We start from the raw sequence: 9,738 nt of genomic DNA on the forward strand, positions 1-9,738 counted from the left end.
TCTCTCATATGAGGAGAGACTGAGTGAGTTGGGCCTGTTCAGCTTGGAGAAGAGAAGGCTGAGAGGGGATCTGATTAACATGCATAAGTTCATGAAGGAGGAATGTAGGGAGGAAGGGGCCAAGCTCTTCTCAGTGGTGGCCAGTGACAGGACAAGGGATAATGGGTGCCAACTGCAACACAGGCAGTTCCACCTCCACGTGAGGAGGAACTTCTTCACTGTGAGGGTGACAGAGGCCTGGAACAGGCTGCCCAGGGAGGTTGTGGAGTCTCCTTCTCTGGAGGTCTTCAAAACCCGCCTGGATGCCACCCTGTGCCACATGCTCTGGGTGTCCCTGCTTAAGCAGGGAGGTTGGACTAGATGATCTCCGGAGGTCCCTGCCAACCTTAACCGTTCTGTGATTCTGTGATTCTGTGACAGTCTCCTACATTTCTGATAACATTTTCATATTTACTGGCTAGAGACTTTTTAAAAGCTGCAGTCTCCAGTCTACCAGTAAAAAGTGCCACTTCTGACATGAAAAAAAAGCAGTCAGGAATAAATTAAATCCACTGAGATTAAAATCTCTGGCTTATAAAAATTCTGATCCATAAACTATACGTTTTTTGCTCATATATGCCATATTAATGAACCCCAGTGACCATCTGGAGAGAAAATATTTTAAATAAGTTACTCAAATAGGTTTATGAATTTCAAATTTACATTCTGCCTGCATTATACATGTTGCATTGACTCAAAACATGTTAAAGCAATGAGATTGTTAATTTAAGTGAAATGGTTCCATCTTCAGTCTAACAATCCTTTGTAGCAACTTCTCTGGAACTTGGGATCTGGGGCACGGTGACCTTTTGTTCAGTTTGTCTCTTGGATAAATAGAACATAGCTAAACTGATGCTACAGGAATCAGGCACCTTTCTTTGTGTCTATTCTGATGGGCATAGAGACAACAGAAAAAGAGAAGCTCATGAGAAAGAGAGGTATTGATTCACATCTGACTACTGTTTAAAAGCATAGTATTTGGGCAGAATTGGTTATAGTAAATGTTTTAGAACAGGGATTCATAAGCTTTCTTTGACAAGACAAAAAGTGTCTCATTCCACAGCCTTATACTTGCTGGGTCTCAAAGAGGGTAAACATGGAAAGGATGGATATTCATTTTTATCATTTGTTCACATAGTTAGAAGGGGCTAGATCAAAGCTCCATCATGGTGGTGGTTTCAGGCTTGAAGTTTTGAATACGCAAGTTTGTTAAAATCAGACCAGGATCTTGAAGTCAACGGAAGTTCCCCAATTCCTACAGAAAACTTCACTGCAGAGAGCCCACAAAACGTTGCTTCCTCCACTTCCTTGGCAATCTTACACAGAAATTATTTAGATCTTATTTAGGGGAGAATTATATAATAAGACAGAACAATGCAACATTCTCCTTCTTTATTTTGAGGACAAGTCAAGAAGTTGCAATGTCACAAAAAGCTGCACAAGTTAAGCTGAACGATCGCCCACATGTTTAACTGCTGTGCGCACAGCAACCTGGCCTGTGCCATACTCTATGACAATTCTTCCATGCCCTCATGCTGAGCATCGTTGTGGCTTTAGCAGAAGACAAAAGAGACAGCAATTCCAAATGCCTTCTATTTCCTTCGTTCCCTTTAGATACACTGTACAACTTTCCTCACTGATCATGCCCAGTCACATCTGATGTTCTAATACTTCATTAACTCCATCTTTAGCATTTAGTTATTGATAAAGAGACTATCTCTTGCCTCCAAAGAGCCACTGTTTTCAGTTAGATCGAGACTTTTGACTATGTGTTAGAAAGAATCCCAATTTATAATTTTTTGGGTCTGAATCAGACAATTACTGAAGCCAAAGGATGACAGGAATAGCATTCACATCCCATTCAGAGGTGCCTTAATAAACTGGCTGTTATAGCTGTTCTTCAGAAGGAAGAAAAATAACATTCTTCTCTTGTTCTAAAGGTAGAAAAGGAGGTATTGTTGTTTCAGCTGTTTGGAGTCAAAGTGCTCAGGTACATATTCTAACCTGGAAAGGAGCCATAGTGATATTTAACATTTTAGGTACAATATCAAAATAATATAGTGTTTCTCACCTGTGGTCAATTTGCTGTTATGCTTCCCTGCTGCCTCTTGAGATCTCCTAGGCATGAGCATGCCAGAAGACCAGGTTTACATTTCTCTTACCCAGTTCACAGGCATCTACATCTAACAGAAGTTGTGTGCAGTGCCTGCATCACTGAAGAAAGTGGAGGAGGATACACCTCATCTCACATCTTCATTTTGAATTTCACTTTGCTGAGAGTGAATCTAACACAACACCTTCTATAATTTTATTAGACTTATCCAATGCTCTGACAGGTCTAAGCCAGAACACTGAAGTTTGGCTCAGGCAGCTGGACTATAATTCTTCTTGTGTCTCTGTATTTCAGGATACCATGCTATGGGACAAATAGGAAGGATAGATAACTGTTCTTCGATCAGTGAAGCAGAGGTCACTTCAATATGCTAGTACTTATTACCAAAAACAACCGTCAAACTGTTGAAAGGGCCTGGAAATCTTAATATCGAATTATATCGATTGTAAGTATTTCAGCATATGCTTTTCAGCATCGAAGGTGCACCTGGAACCTGGGCAATTTTGGTCTGGGCAAGCATACTCTCATGCAAATAAATTTTCCTGAAATAAGAATATTTATTTTATATTTCAACCTGTGACAAAAAAACCAATCCATAATTTAAGCACTTTATCTGGCTGCATGACACCTGAGCTGGTTGTGGCTGAATGACTGCAAAAATGGAGTTAAAGAAGATCAGTGAATACTGATAGTTGAGTCCTCTTTTTCTAAACAAAATCTGAATTACTTCAGAAAGGAAGTAAAATGGGCAGAAGTGAGAAGGTGAGAAAAGTCAGCATTCTACTCCGATTCCCGGATGGAAATTTACAGATCTGATGTTTTCTTAATATACCAGAAGTACTCATTCCTGACACTACTCAGAGCCTTCATTGTGTTGTATTTGGTCAACACTCTGTGCCCTGCTAGAGTCAAAGGGAAATAAAAACTAGTAATTTTCTTGTGAGTCACATTGAGAAATTTAAAGCTTTCAAGGGAATTCAAGTCTCTACTAGACCCTTAGCACCTTTGGAATATTTGCAAAGGGCAACAGCATTGACAGCAGAAGGTCCATACCTGCTATGTGCTAGGCTTGAGCAGGGAACGCTTGCTGCAGCTTGAGTGCTCGATGCTTGGGTGGAGACGCTGGGTCAAATCCCTCTCATTTCATCTTGATAGGAACTCAAGGGGCCTGTGAAAAGCTGAATAAGACATAATAAGTCGAATAACTTCCTAAAGGTACAAACACACTAAAATAAAACGAAAAAAAACACAAGTCCTTTTCTTTTTTTTTAAGACTTTGTAAATTGTAAATTTGTAAATTGTAAATTTGTAAATTTAAGGCTTTGTAAATTGTATTTGTCCTCAGCAACTGAGAATTTGCAATAGAGAAACTATTGGAAAACCTGATGTCAAAAGATTTCGAAGTTTGCTTATAAACAAATGCATGTGCCTGTGAACACAAGAAAAGCAACACTTGTTTCCTAGCAGTCATACCACTGAATATATTTTTCAAATGATATGGGCCTTGCACAGATACTGTCAAATATTTTCCACAGACGGAGTCTGCACTATGTCACTTCCAGATGTTGTTCTACTGTTGTACATGCTCAGCCCTCAGCTGCCATCCACAAGCAGATGTTTCCCTTCATGCTATACGCTCTAAACATTTTTGCCTCCAGCAAAAATCTATTAAAGTAGGATTTTTGAAGTTCAAAGAACAGCTTTATTTCTTTTATAGTTTTGCCTATTTCTAAGTTCGAAGAGAAGTTAAGAACTGCTATTTCTTTCTCCTTCAATTCATGCCTCACAGACAAGTGACTTCTCAGCTCAACATGCAATTTTAATACAAAACTGTCAGACAGGTTTTCTTCCCTGTAAATTGCAATTAATAATCAAGTTTGAAATGGACATTTAGAAAACCCTTAACTGCTCTTTTCATGAATACGCACACAAAGAGATTTGTCGTATGAAACAAAACCTAATTAAGTAATACAGGAGTTGAGTACTTCAGATATAAAGTTCATTTATTCTTCCCTTCTATTCCTGCTATTTCTGCTGAAAAGGGCACAAGCCAGCTATGCAAAATTGAGAATGCTTAAATTAATGATCAATCATTTTCATTTCAGCAAGAATTTTCTACACAAAAATCTATTTTCTTTCACCAAAAAGTCTAAAGAGTAAAAAATATTTTCATTCACATTTTTTGCCTTTCTACATATTATTATTATTTTTTAACAAGTCTACATGATAAATACTTTCATGAACAACTGTGATACAGTTAACTTGCTATTATTTGTACCTATAGACGTACATACATATTTGCTGTATGAAATGTTTACTGTTTAAAAATATCCAGATGATTGGTCTATATTAAGGAAAATATTGCAATCTGTCAAATTTGGTCATTATTGAAAAATCAAAATCTTGAAAATTTAGGCTAGAAAACAAATCATTATTTCACATAGTTAAAGTTTTGCTTATGCAAACAAATTTCTTACGTGAGCATTAGCTCACTTTGGGTTCCAGTCTCTGCAAATATGCAAAGCTGCAAATCTGTTGGACAAATAAATTGCTTCTTTTAAAGAAACTCCAAGTATCTACAAAGACCAATTTGATTTTTTCACTTCATTTCTTTTGGAACCCTAAAAAAGTTGTTTTTGTGCAGAGAAATGATAGGTCACAAGTATGTTTCCTCTCAAAATAATTAGTATTTCAAATATTTATCAGCTGAAATAGGGGTCCAGAGTTATCCACAGCAACTCAGCAATGAGTCAAATAACTGATTAACTAGGAACAACATCCTTTTTTACAGATCATTTAGGAAAATAAGCCTTACGAACAGCATGCACTCAGAAAAACAAATGCCAGCTGTGCTGTAGAGTATCTTGAATCTCCTTCTCTCCTAGGAATCTCAAAAAGTGTTACCAGAACCCAACTCTTAGGTATCTTTTTCTATCCTTAAAATCTCTCTCACACACAAACACACACAGACAGAAACTTGAGTCTTATGCCAGAGTCCAGATGCTCTCTGTCCCCTATTTCTCCCTAGAGGCTTTTATCTCTTTCCAAGAATCATTCTGAGATTTGTCTCTGTGAGCGTTGACCGAGCTCCTTCTTAGCTTTGTAACAGGATGACCTTCTGACTGCTTCCAACTGCATATTCTCTAGGGGTCTAAGCAAAGTTTGCTCAAGGAATCAGCACAAAGAATTAGCTTTTATGCGCTCTCCAACTGAAAAACTTCACTCAACGTCATGAGTTCAGTTCTTCTTTCTTTCTTCCTAACCAACCTCTTCATTATATTGTACCTGAATGTTTCAACTTGCCACATGCATGAGGCAGAAGAGAGTAGACCTATCAGATGTCTATCAGCTTCCATTGAAGTCAAGAGGGCTCTAAGAAATGCTGCTACATTTGGAACAACACCACAGTAGCGTTTTTCTTCTCAAGAGCAAAAGAGATGTCAAAGGACCCCTGCGACTGTATGAGGAGATAGTTAAGGAAAGGCAGGACTCCAGCTTGGTCTGTGCGCACACCTGAGGGCAGTGTTGTAACACCAAGAAAACGTTCTGCACGTGTTGCTATCAGCACAGAGGCTCCACACACTTTACTCTCTATGCAGGGTTGAGCGAGAGAGGGTTTTTTGCTCTCCTCTGGGGGTCTTCGGTAAAGGTTGGTATCCTGGATGCCACTGTCATAAACCTCAGTGACTTCAAAGACAAAAGGTCTGGCCTAATATGACTGCAAATTAAATTTCATATTTAGAATGGCTATAACCAGAACGTACCGAAAACATATTTTGATCAGTCCCTAAGACCACATTACTACAAGCTCCACTTTGAGTGCAGAAAATCTGAAACAGAGGACTCCTGTTGAACAAGCACATTGATAATGAAATTTATTAATAGTGATTCATGAGTTTTTCAAAATAGAAATAAAGTTGTTGACTTTTATGGATGACAGGAGCACTGTCTGCCATGATATTCTTGGATCCAAGTTAGGACATTACAATCTGGAGAGTTGTACTAGTAGATAAGTGAAAAAAATGGCTAATTGAATGTGCTCAGAGGGTGGTAGTTGATAGCTCCTACTCTACTTGGAGGTCAGTAACAAGCAAAGTACTGCTGGCGTGTATCCTGGAACCTATCCACTTCAACCTCTTTATCATGGAGCGGATCTATTGGAAAGGAGCTTGGCAGACACAAGCTGGATGAGAGCCCTGGTTGTCACGAGCAATAAGCTCTGGAGGACAGACAGGAATTGAGGGAAGCGATTATTCCACTTCCAACACTCCTATCTAGAACACTACATCCTTCTTGGGACCACCTCCACTCCACACTCCCCAAAAAAAAGGCTAGACATTGACAAATTGGAGCTTAGCAGAGGGTCACCAAGATGCTCAAGAGCACTTGCCCGACAGGGAGAGGCTGAGAGAGCTGCTCTTGTTCAGCCAGGAGAAGGCTTTGAGGGAATCTCATCATCTACTCAAGTTTAAATCTGAAATGCACAATCCAGGCTACAGGCCATTCCCTCTCAAAGCAATTCTGAATAATTTATATATAATCTACTACTACAGAAACATGAAATTCATAAAAATGAACTCCTTCCATCTGCTTGCAAATTAACTGGGGAAGGCAGGCAGTCCCTGATAATTACACTGCTGAGGGAGAAAATATGTCTTTGATAAAACCCAAGCTCTCTCTAGGAAAAATGTCAGTTCTTTCCTACTTTGCATTTTCCCTGTGAAGCTAGGGTTTTTTTCAGGGAATCTAAAGTGACAGATCTCTAGCTATCCACCCTGGATGATTTTTTTAAAAAAAATTAGTTTTTGGCTATGTATGCTGGAGTCCTGCTAGGGATTGATAAACTTTGGTTCTCTCTTTTTATAAACAACTGACTATTATGTATCAATTAATGATGATTTTTAGAGAGATAAAAAGAGCAATTTCTTTAAATATTTTCTATTCAATCAAAAGAACAGAATATTATCTCTGGGTTTCTAGAATCTCTTAAATTAAAAAAACACACACTTTCATAAAACTTGGAAAGCAGATGATAACTTTAGTGTCAATAACTATAAAAATGTGACTCTAACAGTGTCCTTATTTGAGCCATATCAAATAACCCTGAAAGCTAAAATGCTTCCTGACTTTACAAAGGCTATGATTACTGCTGTAATTTGTTTAGTAATGATGTCAAAGAGTACTTCTGATATAGATTAATTTTATATAAGCTAATACTTAAATGAAAGCAGACTGCAATAAATCACTTAAGTATATTAACTATGTTCTTCCCTAATCTTTTTCAAAAGGGTCAAAAAAGGGTTTATTGGAAGAGAAATACATTATAGAACACATGCAGAAAATTTGAACATCTTGAGAGAAACCAAACTCTCAAATAGGAGATTATCTGATGTTTTTCTGAGGCTGAAAGAGTCAGGTAAATGTACTCTACAGTGCTTTATTTTAACCTTTATATTGGAGACAGACTTTACACACACAAAAAAATGAGGTTTTCAAAATGGAAAGCTTCTGCTGTTCCATAAAAATAACTGAAGTTGTCAGTGCTTTGATGCCAGATGGTTAGAGAGCTTGACAGAAAACAGCAAATCTCATCCCATCAAACCTTCTGTGATCTCAGGAGGACCCACTTACCATCACCTGGGCCGTAGGCAATAGTCATACCCAGACCTTTGTTCTACCTGATGCAAACCAGAGATTTTACCCGGCAGGGACATTCTCAGCACTGCACAGCAGTATAAAGTGGGGTCCACTTTGCTGTAACCCAAATGCAGATTCAGGCTGCTCAAATAAACGAATAGTTATTGAGCCAGAACTTGAATCATGGCATCCCTTATCCCCAGCCAAAAGCCCTGAGCACCAATTGTAGAGTCCTATCTCTCCACACATAGAAATCAGTGTGTTAGAGCTAGTAGCTCCAGTAGAGCTCACTCCATAGCAAGGTATTTCAGTTATATTTGTGGCAAGTAGGACACGAAAATCAAGGTTTCTCATCTGAAAACCTTTTATGACGGGTTGCAGACTTGCCTGCTAAAATAAAGACTGTTTTAGGATACATAAGCATTTTTGTTTTATTAGTGCAGAGGTAATATATCACAACGAAAGTTTTCGTCTGAATACTCAAATTCATTAAAACAATGACCCTTTTTTGACAGAAAATTCAGTTAGCTTCCAAGAGGCATCATTAGTAGATGCTCACTCCCTTTCTCGAGAGCAGGACCAAGGACATTGGCTTTTCCCTTATCCTTCTCCTACCATCTCCAGAGATCCTATAATTCAGCTGCATGGGAAGGAACCTCAAATTACCCTCCTGCTCCAAAAACATCACTATGTGCAAATGACTCCCATCTTCTCATATCAGCAAATTGCTGAGCTTCACTGCACATATTATTTTTGGCCCCCAGTCATTTTAGCTGAGGTCTGAGTGCTTCCCCTGAATAATTCTATTTCCTAATCTCAATCTTGGCTGTAATGTGAATGATTTACCTTTCATAGAAGGGAACTCGTTCTGTCATTCCTTCTCTTTCTCCTCTCTCCTTCCCTCTCCTTTCTTTTGTTCATCCTTCCTGTATACATATGAAAGAGAAAAAATGAGTGGGGGTATAAGAACGTGAAGCTGAAATTTCACTGTCACTGGAAGCTCGTGCTCATTTCTGCAGGAAAAGGTTTTCCTACCCATGCTACTCACTTATCTCCAAGCTGCTCTCTCTTCCTTGCTCTGGCACATACTACTCTGCAGCCAGGCAAGGCTGTGACAACAAGGTGGCACAGGGTGGGATATACGCCACCGGGAATTAGAAGAAAGATGAAGCCCCTTTTTGCAGCAGCTATTGCAGCAGCAATAGAAGCTCAGGCAGATTTCATGTTCTTCAGACTATAGGCTTTGAGAAAAACTAGAGAGAAGAAGGGGAAGGAAAAAATGACTCATGTGAGATTTTGCCAGAAATGAAAGACCAAGCAAGGAAAGCAAGGGAAACACTGTTCCACATGTTTCAGAGGCACTTCCATTTCAGAGAGTCCTGTAGAAGTGGCATCAGTAATAAGAAAACATGTTATATTCCATCCTAAATGCACGTTTATAATCTGAGTACACAATTTTCATTCCCAAATTTACGAGTTGCTAAGCTTTTCAGGATTTCTCATTCTAGTTTTTTGGATCCATGTTCCACTCAAAACAACCCTGTTTCTCCATATGTTACATTCACCTCTAATCTTCACAGCATTATTTCATGGAAAATCTCTGATAGACAAAAAGCTTGAAAATATATACAGCTGAATCTTCTTAAAGACTTCAAAGAAGTATAATAAAGGATACTTTAATCAAAAAAGCAGCCAATTTCCAAAGGGTACAGTTAACGTATAATGCAAGGCTCTTGATTCAGCCAGCTAAAATGATTTGGCTGTAATTAGTCCATAGAGATACAGCCAACCAAAGCAAAATTTTTTCCTTGTAACTGCAGTGTTCATTAAGCCACTGTTAAAATGCTTTCCATCTTTCCATAAAGAATCATTCCCATGTTAAAGAGGCACCAAGATCCTGAAGAAATCAAATAATTCAGCTTATCTCAGGTAATCATATCAGCTTCTCA

At 38.6% G+C, this 9,738-nt stretch overlaps 1 long non-coding RNA gene across 1 annotated transcript; it reads right to left on the reverse strand.

Annotated features, from left to right (window-relative positions):
- Nucleotides 1-1,699: 1,699 nt before the first annotated feature.
- Nucleotides 1,700-8,705, reverse strand: LOC112950037. Its single transcript, XR_003249932.1, has 3 exons — nucleotides 8,636-8,705; nucleotides 3,206-3,330; nucleotides 1,700-2,043 (listed from the first exon to the last, which is right to left on the reverse strand). It is a non-coding gene; the product is annotated as an uncharacterized LOC112950037 (long non-coding RNA).
- Nucleotides 8,706-9,738: the final 1,033 nt, after the last annotated feature.

The sequence above is a fragment of the Nothoprocta perdicaria genome, unplaced genomic scaffold (genome assembly GCF_003342845.1).
Source record: "Nothoprocta perdicaria isolate Ctin4 unplaced genomic scaffold, notPer1 scaffold_305, whole genome shotgun sequence".
Classification (NCBI taxonomy): domain Eukaryota; kingdom Metazoa; phylum Chordata; class Aves; order Tinamiformes; family Tinamidae; genus Nothoprocta; species Nothoprocta perdicaria.